Here is a 12,829-nt window from a genome sequence, read left to right on the forward strand (position 1 = left end):
GAGAATTAAACTCTTGGAACTAATCGGTCGAACACAACTCTGAATTGATATAATGAATCGGAATCATTTTGCTAGTTTAAATACATACTATCGGTTTTGTGGACATTTTACATTTTTAAAACTAAATTCTAGCCTTATCAAATTGCAGCCTTCAACAGTGCCTAAGTGCAACAGTGACAAAATTTATGAAATGTGAAAATTTTGTTTTCCGCTTGCGAGCTGTTGGCAATTTTGCGTAATTATTGTTTTGTTTTGGAGCAAAACCAAAAAGAACGTTTGACTATTTGGAGTTTTAGTTTATGCAAATACCGACATAACTAAACTGTTAGAACTGGAAATGAAAATCAGAAGGCTAATCAGAATAATTTCTTATAAACACAGGATGGGTTCAATCACTGAAATAATGCATGATAATAAAATATATACCGTATAAGAATTTTTTGCTTAGGAAGTTCTGAAATTAACCGGAAAAATTATTCGAAAAGAGTGCCAAGTTGAAACCTTGATATATTCTATTACTGAACAAGAATTGAACGTGATATTTTCAGAGCGAAAAACAAATCAAAAGTTGGCTATTAACAGAAATAAACTCAAGAGAGGGTCGGTTACACCTAAGATTAGAAAAATGTTCAACTTCGTAATAATTTTTTTCCCACCTGGGTCAATTTCTTGAAAGGGGCTTCTCGGTTTCAATTAAATAGTTTCAATCATAAATTTTTGGATGATTACATTCTAGGAAATACGAGTTTATTGGGCATGCTTTGAGACTTTTTATTGGTCAATAAGTAGAACTTGTTTCTGTTGGTTTTTAAGTTATGGGTAGAAAAGACTACCTGAGAAAACTAAATTAATTTTTTTATAGAGAATGGTTTAAAGGTGCGTATAAAGAGGTTTTACGTTTAAAAAATGGTTAACGGTAGAAAATCCATTGCATTGGATTAAAGAGTTTAAGTACTTTTTTTGTTCTCCGCTTAATGAGACACCTGAAAACGGGCCTTGTTGTCTTAATGGTGTTCTCCCAAACGATTCTAATTTGTATTTATAAATGTTTATAAATAACTTTGTAACTAGATATCGTTTGGAAACAGTTTATTATGATTATTATTATTTCTGAGTTCAAGGTGCGGATTGAGGGGAGGGAAGGGAGTTGAGTGGTTTTCAATTTTTTTTTATTTTCAAAGTTTCTTTAGGTGGACCAAATTTCTTCTCCAGAGCTCTCGCAAATCATCATAAAGAACCTGTTTTAATCAAAAGCAGCGTTTTATCTGGCATGCGCTATCCTCAAAACTAGTACATATTGGCGCGAAAGTGCCTTTAGAAAAATTTTAGGATCAGTCAGAAAAAAACATAGATGTTTTGAAATAGCGCTAAAAAGGTACCCTTTGTAAGGCCAGGGGGTCAAATTCCGGAGAGGAGGAAAAAGCTGACTGAGTTAATTAATTGATTCAGCAAAATTTATGACACCGCGCGTGGGAAAATTTTGTTGGATCAACACACAGCATCAATTAAATTGAGCAAATGTGTAGTTTAATCTTCTGCAAATTTGAGTTTAATTACTTGTCAGTGATATGTATTAGTAAAAACAAAATTCAAAACAATTTTCGGCTCTGTTGAACAACATTGTTATGCTTCGATACTGTTATACTTCGGCACAGTTGTTTTGCCTCATCATCTGTTTAGACTGCCTTCGGCACAGGTTGACGCGTGTTTTAACTGTGTTTGGCTTTAAACTCCAATTTGAGTGAAACGGGAAAAAGCGTCCGATTGATAAAGTTTTACAAAAAATTAGTTGCTCTCAAAATTATGTCGAGTGGATGTTTTAGTTGAGAGGTGGAGGAGGAGGAGGAGGAGGAGGAGGAGGAGGAGGAGGAGGGGAGAGAGAGAGAGAGAGAGAGAGAGAATAGAATATTTTAAAAATTAATTGTTGAAAAAACTAATTATTTGTGAAAGTTTTATTTTTGAAAGATGAGAGGCTTTTCATTCACGAGACAACCGACTAACATAACATGAAAGTTATTCAGCTTTTTTTGGTTCTAAATCAGCGCCGATTCTAAATCAGCGCCGAATTCTCTCAATCGCAGATTTTGATTCCACAGTTAAGGCGAAAAATTTTTTTCTATAGCAGATTTGTCTTTTTCTCATAACTCTATCATAACATAACGGCTTCGTGGTGCGCAGGCCCCAAAACATTCTTCTAGCAGCTGAATTTAGTTACTAGAATTCGTCTTATAGGGCAGAAAAATTTATGAAGCAGCAGATAGATCAGAACGTTAATCATGTGGCAGAAATTACCCATTTTTCGCAGATTTTCATGTTTAAGTCAAAAAACGAATGTTGCAACTCTGTTTTTCAGAAATAAAAAATACGAGTCGATGCACTACTCAACTAATCTTTCAACGAAGATTGCTTTTTCTCTCAGAAAAACGAAAATGCATCTGTCCACGACTCTGCCAATAAACAAGTTTGCTTTTCGAGCTCTGCTGGTTTTCTAAATTGAATTATATATCTCGAAAAGCAATAGTAACAGTACTATTTTGTGATAAAATATGATTACTGCAGTTTTTTTGGGAGCAAAAAAAAAACAGCAAAAAACGTTTTTTAGAGCAGCAGATTTTGCTCTATATAGCAGCAGAAGTCTTTGGGGCCTGTATGTGAGCGCTTTTTGCGTGAACATTCACCACACATTTTATGAAAGCTCATGTCGCCAGACTGGCAATCACGCAACAAAACAACTGTGAGAATTAAACTCTTGGAACTAATCGGTCGAACACAACTCTGAATTGATATAATGAATCGGAATCATTTTGCTAGTTTAAATACATACTATCGGTTTTGTGGACATTTTACATTTTTAAAACTAAATTCTAGCCTTATCAAATTGCAGCCTTCAACAGTGCCTAAGTGCAACAGTGACAAAATTTATGAAATGTGAAAATTTTGTTTTCCGCTTGCGAGCTGTTGGCAATTTTGCGTAATTATTGTTTTGTTTTGGAGCAAAACCAAAAAGAACGTTTGACTATTTGGAGTTTTAGTTTATGCAAATACCGACATAACTAAACTGTTAGAACTGGAAATGAAAATCAGAAGGCTAATCAGAATAATTTCTTATAAACACAGGATGGGTTCAATCACTGAAATAATGCATGATAATAAAATATATACCGTATAAGAATTTTTTGCTTAGGAAGTTCTGAAATTAACCGGAAAAATTATTCGAAAAGAGTGCCAAGTTGAAACCTTGATATATTCTATTACTGAACAAGAATTGAACGTGATATTTTCAGAGCGAAAAACAAATCAAAAGTTGGCTATTAACAGAAATAAACTCAAGAGAGGGTCGGTTACACCTAAAATTAGAAAAATGTTCAACTTCGTAATAATTTTTTTCCCACCTGGGTCAATTTCTTGAAAGGGGCTTCTCGGTTTCAATTAAATAGTTTCAATCATAAATTTTTGGATGATTACATTCTAGGAAATACGAGTTTATTGGGCATGCTTTGAGACTTTTTATTGGTCAATAAGTAGAACTTGTTTCTGTTGGTTTTTAAGTTATGGGTAGAAAAGACTACCTGAGAAAACTAAATTAATTTTTTTATAGAGAATGGTTTAAAGGTGCGTATAAAGAAGTTTTACGTTTAAAAAATGGTTAACGGTAGAAAATCCATTGCATTGGATTAAAGAGTTTAAGTACTTTTTTTGTTCTCCGCTTAATGAGACACCTGAAAACGGGCCTTGTTGGCTTAATGGTGTTCTCCCAAACGATTCTAATTTGTATTTATAAATGTTTATAAATAACTTTGTAACTAGATATCGTTTGGAAACAGTTTATTATGATTATTATTATTTCTGAGTTCAAGGTGCGGATTGAGGGGAGGGAAGGGAGTTGAGTGGTTTTCAATTTTTTTTTATTTTCAAAGTTTCTTTAGGTGGACCAAATTTCTTCTCCAGAGCTCTCGCAAATCATCATAAAGAACCTGTTTTAATCAGAAGCAGCGTTTTATCCTCAAAAATGCGCTATCCTCAAAACTAGTACATATTGGCGCGAAAGTGCCTTTAGAAAAATTTTAGGATCAGTCAGAAAAAAACATAGATGTTTTGAAATAGCGCTAAAAAGGTACCCTTTGTAAGGCCAGGGGGTCAAATTCCGGAGAGGAGGAAAAAGCTGACTGAGTTAATTAATTGATTCAGCAAAATTTATGACACCGCGCGTGGGAAAATTTTGTTGGATCAACACACAGCATCAATTAAATTGAGCAAATGTGTAGTTTAATCTTCTGCAAATTTGAGTTTAATTACTTGTCAGTGATATGTATTAGTAAAAACAAAATTCAAAACAATTTTCGGCTCTGTTGAACAACATTGTTATGCTTCGATACTGTTATACTTCGGCACAGTTGTTTTGCCTCATCATCTGTTTAGACTGCCTTCGGCACAGGTTGACGCGTGTTTTAACTGTGTTTGGCTTTAAACTCCAATTTGAGTGAAACGGGAAAAAGCGTCCGATTGATAAAGTTTTACAAAAAATTAGTTGCTCTCAAAATTATGTCGAGTGGATGCTTTAATTGAGAGGAGGAGGAGGAGGAGGAGAGAGAGAGAGAGAGAGAGAGAATAGAATATTTTAAAAAATAATTGTTGAAAAAACTAATTATTTGTGAAAGTTTTATTTTTGAAAGATGAGAGGCTTTTCATTCACGAGACAACCGACTAACATAACATGAAAGTTATTCAGCTTTATTTGGAGAATTGATATTGAGCTATGATGTTTTGAGCTACGACCAGAGCATTTAGTTATGACCGGAGCTTATTTTAGTTATGACCGAGCACGAATTGTTGCTTCACTCTCGCAATAATGTGAATACCGATAATCGATATGCCTTTTTTCGACTGACAAAGCGAAGAGTTTCTCCGTTTCACCTCCGCTCCACAATTTGATAGATTTAAGATTTTGATAAAAAACATTAACTTACTTCTTTTTACTTCAGCTTCTGTTAAGGAAAATAAGGCAAACTGCAGTTGTTAAAATAAACTAAAAATCACTTTCTGTTTTCAGAGATCGTTAATTTTATTTTGTAAGTTTTGCCAGATTATTTAGGGCAACAGTTCCCGGTTAATAATAAATTTTGGGTCGAAGTTTTTTGAGGCGATGTAAGGAAGCTAAGTAATGCGGTTTGAATAAACCGATGAAGTTATAAGTTTGTTATCAACCGCTCGCGTCATAAGTTACTTAATTTGAACAACATTAAGCTTCATAGTGGATGATTTTGTTCACATACCTATGCAATCACTGAGTGGAAAATGTCGTCAATTCCGCTTAACAAAAGCCCAGGTGTAAATTTAAATCGGGATAAAATCTTACTGCGGGTAAGAACGCGCTAATTCTTTCGCCAAATGGGTTAAAATAATCATATACCATTCATTTTACCAATTTTTGTTTTCGACGAAAGATTGCACAGAAATCTCAGTAAATTTTTTGTTAAACAAAATTCAGTCAAAACAATATATGCCTGGCAATAATAAATTGTTGAAAAATGAAAGATTTTTGGAAGTTTTTTGTAATGAAGAATAAATAAATACAGAATAATCGCGCAATTATTTGTCGGTGGTAGGTTGTTTTGAGATTCGATTTTGTGAAATGAGGTCTAAATTATTTTGAGGAGATCAATGAAAGTTGATTCGATGACAGACTACACGTGCAAGAGTTGTGTGGTTCAGTGCTTTTGGGCGAATTTTGGCCAGCGGGCATTAGAGCGTAGCTGGTAATTCGGTCATTCTTACCCTGTTAGTATTGGGTAAAACAATACAGGGTGGCTAATAATAATTCTTCGGCGGTACTAATGTAAGTTTGATAACATCTAGAGTTATCAACAGAAATAGTAAATTTGTGGAAATTGAACTCTATAGATCGAACCAAAATTTTATTCGATCTTTGCACAGTAGAAAACTTTAAATTGGAATCGTACCTTTTTTATTAAGTGTGGTCTATAAATAATAATTTGATAGACAATACATTTCTTAATGTATGGTTACGAAAACTAAATTTTCAAAGTTGCGGAATTTTAATCGAAAACTTGTACCAATTTTACGGTGCGTAAACCTCAAATCGTTTCTCCCACTTTTTCCAATTAAACTCGCGCGTGGGTCCATCAAGAAGAACTTGTCCTTCTAACGAGAGTTGTTTTTAGTTATTCGACTTCAATTATTAGCTTTGACTTCAATTCTGTGTGCATTAACTGTAGTTAAAGAGGATAGAATAAAAGGTTTTGGAATTGTTAGAAAAACAAGCTATAATCTTTTTTCTTGTAAAAATTTTTTGTTTTTAGTTGTCGCTTATTGTCTTTTTATTCACGAAATGAGTTGATTACGAATAATATCAAGAAAAAATAAAAGAAGATATCAAAGTTTGTTCTGAAACCTTTTCTTTCAAACGGCACAAAAAATTAGATCAAAAATTTTTTGCTAACGGGCAAAATGGGCTCCGGGGAAATAACTAAGGGCTATAACTTTGAAGCCAATTTTTATGAAGCCGATGAATTTTTTATGATGACGTAACCGCAATTTGTTGTTTTAAGACCAGAAGTTTCTTTTCTTTGGAATGCATGATCAATTACCAAGGATTTCAACTATAAAATATAATTGTTGGAGCGTTAAAGTTTTTCAAATGAGTTTTTTGTTCAAAAGCACAAATGCTTGAATCATTTTTTTAAGAGGTGAAAATTTTGCCGTTTTCAGCGCGCGTCGATCTAGAGTCAGATAAATAAGCTTTCAAAAGGCTTCAAAATTGATCTTCACGCCTACGAAGTTGGAATTATATTTTCACTGCCAAAAGAAGAAGGGTTGCCTTTTAGATGGATATGGTATTAAACATTTAGGCACAGAAAAATGAAGTCTATTAAGAAAAGAAAGCCGACAGTCCTAACGGCAGACACATTTAAGCTCCGTAAATCATTGTGATTGATCTAAAAAAGCATCAAGAATTTGAGAACTTTTTTGAGAAGCCGTGATCTGCAAAGTAGACTAAAACTTCACTTATTAAGCGGGAAATACTAAGTGAAAAATCAAAGTGAAAATTACAAAATTTTCTGCATCAAAATATTTCTCCTTATCAACTACTAAATGAGAATTCGAAGATTGGGCTTTGAATCGCGCTATTGTTTACCGGGAAAAAACAACACGGGTGGGGGATTTCACACTCAGCTCAGCACTATAGGCAAAGAGTGAGCAAAAAGCCGGTTCACATTTCAAATCAAGTCTGAGAACTTTTCACCAAAGAATGTAGCTGACAATTGTGTTTCAAGTACATGCATGTAAGTTCTGATGAATGAATTGTATGTTTTAATTGCCTGAAAGTTTGAAAAAATTTTGAATTTCTGAAAGATTTTGAATCAAATTTTTATAATTTTTTGGCGCGCTTTTTTGAGGTACACTTTGTCAATGCGATGACTTGTTGAAATTCTTCATGAAAGATGGTGGCACTTATCAATTTTATTCAGGTTAAAGTTCAATCAAAAATCATTTCGCTTTATCAATTCGCTATATAAAATGGAATCAATGTGTTAATGCTTGCCTTAAATAGTATGCGGCTTATATATTCTTTTTATTCTCGAAGAAAACTCTGTGAAGATCGCAATATATTTTCAATTTTGAGTTTTTTTTGTTCGGCTAAATACGTTGATTGATGACTGTACACTATTGAAAAATCTATATTTAATATGTTACGCCCGATTGTCTACAATGAGTATTTTCCCGTTGACTTCATAAAACAATAAATTTACGCGCACTTTATTTGAATGAGTTGAAAGCCCTTTCGTAGAGGTTATTGTAAAAATAGATTAATTATATACAAAAAATCGCAATCAAAAGGTGAAGAAACTGAGGAAAAAATGAGAAGAAAAAAGTAATTTTTAAAGTAAGAAAAAAATATCTCGAGAAACTCAGTTTCAGTTAGTATAACTTAGTGAAATAGCGTGATGTTTTTTAGTATGGTTGAATTAAAAATAGTAAACTTGACTAATTTTGCTGTACTGGTGCCACTGCGGGTATCCCTAAACCAATTTCCGGATGTTAAAATCTGGGTAGATTATCTTCATACAGCTTAAGCTTTTCAATGTACATTTTAATCTGGAAAATTTTTTTAAACATTTGTATGTTCTTCAATTCACAGCTAAGTAGGAAAATGACTAGAGGTACTAATACCTTCTACAATATCTGACCTGATTTGAAACTCATTTTTACAAAAACCACATAAGATGCATTTGTTTATAGAACAAGGATTCGCAGTAACTCGCATTTATAAGTTGAAAAAAAAAAACAGAAAATGGTTCTTAGCCGGGTAACAGGATTGAAACGCGTTTTTCATAAGCTGATGCTTTCAGAATGTAAACCTAAAGTAAGACTTTGTAGTCACGTGGTCTGTGCTTTCAAATTGTCATAAAAATTTTGAGAAGCTTATTGTTCCGACCATTTTTTTTTGGAGTTTTATAAAAACTATGATCGGAACATTCTGTGCTACTTGCATAGCAACCGGCTATCCTTGTTGAATTTTGTGGCTTTCTTTGGAAATCGGATACCGTAATTTTGCATCTTTTCGAAGGTTCCATACACGGCACTAAAGGGATGAAAGACTACTTAGTTTTCGTTTTTTTTTATTTCCACGTCAAATCAAAATGTTCAAAAAAAATCATTAGCTGACAGCCGTTATTCTCAATTTGATGAATAAATTGCAAACTTTATGAGAATAGCGCTCGAGAAAAAAATAGGCTCTAGAAAATGATTTTTCGTAGAAACAAGCCAAATGAAACAATTATTTAAAATCATTTCATTCCAGACAATCAGCAAAGTTCAAAATTCAAATTGGTTTTGGATATAAAATCAAATAATTTTGTAAACAACGCTTTTTTCACGCAACTTCTAAAGCCATCTGGAAGACATCGGAATGTTTCTACTGAAGCATAAGCGACAAATCAAATCAATCTAATCTGAAGTGACGTAATTAGTTTGATCTTTTTAATATGTTAACAGACTCAAAGTTTATCTCTTAATTTATTTGACGGGGGATTAAAAAAATCGGAATGATAATGAAAATGAAATCTCAATTTTTTCCCGAACAGTCTTATCAATGTTTACACAAACACTATAGAAAATAAATATTTTTTGTCGTTTAAGTGCAGTCATAACACTCAGGGCTGCATATGAGTATGCAGTCGCTAATAAAGAATAGTCTTGTTTTTCCGAACAAATTTTACGAAGGAGCTTATCACTGCCTAAGAAATGATCCTGAAGTTTTCAAATTTCCAGGCGGACAAGCTTGCTATAATCCAACAGCGGTGAGAAAACTTCTCGTCGAATTCATAGTAGTTTAAATTCAAGAAGTATTTATGCGTAGCAAAATATACCCCGTACTGAAATTTATAGTTAAATTCAAATCTGGACGTCGAAAATATATACAAAATCCATATCTGTATCAGTCCTGTGGCATATCTCTTTTTTCCTTGATAGTGTCTGATACAGACATGTACCAGACATGATAGTTATGTAAAAAATCAGATCTTGAGTCAGATATGATCAGACTTGAAGTAAACCTGGACCAGGCATGTTCATATATCAAATTACATAATCATGCCTGAAATTAAAAGATCAGACCTGAAGCAGACATATCATGAGGGTAGTGTAAGACCGGTACAATCCGTGAGTCAACTGAAGCAGGCTTTGGTGTTATCTCAAGTAGCAAAAATCAGTTTAATATTGGTACCAGGAACTGCCCAGGATGCCAGATATTAAGCTGACAAGAACAGGTATTACACATGATCTTTACCAAAAGGCCGAGAAGCGATAACTCAAACAAATGATCTTTTTTCTACATGCCTCAGACACAACAAAGAAACAACAGCTCGGACCATAAATTTTTTACACTATCCGACTGGATTGGGAGCTTTGTCGCTCCCGAAACAACTCATACAAGATCAAGGTAAAAAGTTAAAAATAGGCACTCAATATGGTTTTTTGCCTTATCAAAACACCCTGCCGGCTTGTAAGTCTATCGTAAAACTACAGCGGACTATATTATAACTATCTGCATTTCTGCCGTTTCATTGCGCTAACTTTTTATACATGATGAGACCTGAAGCAGATATAGTCATGTCTGACCAGGTATGGTCATGTCTGACCAGGTATGGTCAAGTCTGACCAGCTATAGTCATGTCTGACTCAGGTATAGTCATTTCTGACCAGATATAGTCATTTCTGACCATGTATCGTCACGTCTGACCAGGTCTAGTCATGTCTGGCTAGGTATAGTCATCTCTGTTCAGGTTTAGTCTGCAAACGGCAGAAGTGATCACATGTTAAATAGATATGAACAGAGCTGGAAAACAGCTAGTGTCTGACAATTGTATGATCAGACGTGAAATTGTGGGAAAATTTCGGTACAGGACCGCACTCATTATCCCTCCACAATGCTTTGAGGCAAACTAATTTGGTCACAATAATTCTGTATAGGACTAAAAAAGGCACTTACTATCTGATATTGGCAGTCAAAAATTGACAACTTGTCGGACTTTTATTGTAAAAAAAAACACTTCGAGATCAGTTGGAGGGCAGTCTGAAAGTTCAGGGAATCGGCCTAATGTATAAGCAGTCTGTTTAACTTTTTTTTTCTTTTATTGAAGCGCTATATATTGATTTGTATTGATATATTTATTCCAAAACAATAACAGGGATAGCCGGTTGCTGTACAAATAGCACGTTAAGTTCCCACCATAACAGTTTATAAGAATGTTTTTAAGAAGTTTTCTTTTTCAATCGTTTTTGTTTTTTGTTAGTTGGGTAGAGGGGCTTTTGTATGAACTGAAGCAAAGCCTAAAAATAACACAAGTTTGATAGGTATGGCAAATAATTTTTTTCAACAGTAGTTACCGTCAAAAGTTGAAACGAAAAAAAAGAACAAAATCGAAAATGAAACCCTAGAGAAAACGCATAAATAAACTATAACTGACAAATTTTCTGATTAAGATTTTTTCAAGATTAACTGAATTATAAAAATTAGACTATGATGCTTTTTATATGACAAGACGTAATTTCTTACTTTATTCGCTCAAAATTACACTGACTTATCAATTTCCACCCTTTTTTCTCAAAACAAGGAAAACTTTGTTCGAAATTTTCATACAAGTTGTTCGAATCACGACCAGAACGGACGGCTTTAAAACATATATCACGAGACTCATTTCGAAATTTGTTATGGACATGATTTTTTTGGAAAATAAATAAACAAAAAACTAAAACGCTCAAAAACAAATTTCCTATTCAGTTTTGTGGTTGGAACAACGAATGACTGAAATGCCTTCCCTAATTGTTCCAATTGTTGATACGAAAGTAACGGAATATTTGTGCTCGGGGTGGGTTATTTCCTTCAGACAAATTTCGACTTTTTAACTGACCAGTTTTGACGGAATTTTTTATATCATTCAAAAAGTATTGTTATTTTGAGCCTTAACTTGAAAAGATATTATATTTGAGAATTTTTTTTGTAAAGTTATGAGGGTTTAAAGACTGCCATTTCTGCCAATTTTGGAAAATTAAAGCGCGACATAATCGCGCTACTAATGCGTAAGCGGAGATTTACTCCGTCTTAGAAAACTTTCCAAAATGGTTGAAAGAAGCCTATTTGCCATAATTGATTTGTTAGAAGGAGCGAAATCTATCCGTTTGTATTTTTTAAATGGCTTGTGGGGGGATAATTCTCAATAAAAATTTCAAATTTTAGAGCAAAAAGTTTTTCATTTTTTAAAAATTTGATTTAATAGTTTATGGTTATTTCTGCTCCATAAAGCTTAAAAGGCAGTCCGAACATTCGGGACTTTGCCCTGATACGAGCAGTCCTGTTTTAATTTTGGCAACAACTGAATTACAGCGACAACAGTTTTGTTAATATGCAAGCGCACTCAATTTTGGGCCTCGTCAATCATAAGAAAAGATACTAGAGGGCATATAACATATTTTATTTTTTTCATGTAAAATTACTGCCACAGGGTTAAAAAAAAGTGTTGTTCCAATCCTTGACAATTTTTTTCGGGTATTTGTTAATTTTTCTTCCACGAAAAAATCAGGTACCAATATTATCTTCGGATTCGTTTAGTTGTGTATTATGACAAATAAATCCTTTTCAGTCATAATTCGAACGTTATTAAAAAATTCCGAAAATTTTTTTCAATGTCGAGAAAAGCCGGTTTGAAGTTTCTGACTTTTTATTTAATTTCGAGCGAGTAACGCAATCGAGTAACGTTCGTTTTTTTAAGTTTACTTTTGTAGACTTTTGGACAATCAAAATTTGATTTTACTATTTAACAAGTTCATTTTTCATGTTTATTCGGCAATTCTTAAAAAAATGTACAAAAATTAAGAACAAACTTTCAAAAAATTTCAATTTTTTTCTTTTTTTTCTATGGTGTTCGTTTTTTTTGTTCAAAAAAAGACATTCTTGTCTAATTTGCTAACTTTTACGTGTTTTTATAGTTTTCGAATCACACCACGCGCTAAAAACGACACTAATTTGAAGAAATCAAATTAGAGTTTTTTTTATTTTTCTATAAACATGATCGGTAAAATCTATGGGACTTAATTCAAATTGGATTTTTTTGTTTGCTTAATTTGGTTTGCAAAATTAAATTTTTGAAGCTTCTTCAAAATCTGCTTTCATTTTACAACTAAACTTCAACAATTATTCAAAAATGTTATTCTTTCTTAGTTTGAACTCTTGATAAATCAAATAAACCACCAAATCTTGCTCAAAAACACGCAACGACCAAAGGTTTAAGCTTATCATTTTTCAAGA

The 12,829-nt window shown here is 33.2% G+C and overlaps 2 protein-coding genes and 1 non-coding gene across 6 annotated transcripts in view; all 3 read right to left on the bottom strand.

The window, feature by feature from the left end:
* The window catches only part of LOC134854905 (potassium voltage-gated channel subfamily C member 4-like), a 529,156-nt gene that overhangs the window by 509,398 nt on the left and 6,929 nt on the right, over nucleotides 1-12,829 (bottom strand). Inside the window, exon 1 of one of the 4 annotated variants that reach the window (XM_063871296.1) lies at nucleotides 5,274-5,918. The exons of 2 other annotated variants lie outside the window; for them this stretch is intronic. The gene's annotated coding sequence lies outside the window, so the exon portion shown is untranslated. Of the gene's footprint in view, nucleotides 1-4,967; nucleotides 5,919-12,829 lie in introns of those variants that run through there. One more of the 4 variants, XM_063871295.1, reaches the window with a different exon arrangement.
* Nucleotides 1-12,829, bottom strand: part of LOC134854907 (mpv17-like protein) — a 518,847-nt gene that overhangs the window by 148,959 nt on the left and 357,059 nt on the right. The window lies entirely within an intron of this gene.
* Nucleotides 9,640-9,830, bottom strand: LOC134854927 (U2 spliceosomal RNA). Its single transcript, XR_010164437.1, has one exon. It is a non-coding gene; the product is annotated as a U2 spliceosomal RNA (small nuclear RNA).

The sequence above is a fragment of the Symsagittifera roscoffensis genome, chromosome 9, assembly GCF_963678635.1.
Source record: "Symsagittifera roscoffensis chromosome 9, txSymRosc1.1, whole genome shotgun sequence".
Taxonomy (NCBI): Eukaryota; Metazoa; Xenacoelomorpha; order Acoela; family Convolutidae; genus Symsagittifera; species Symsagittifera roscoffensis.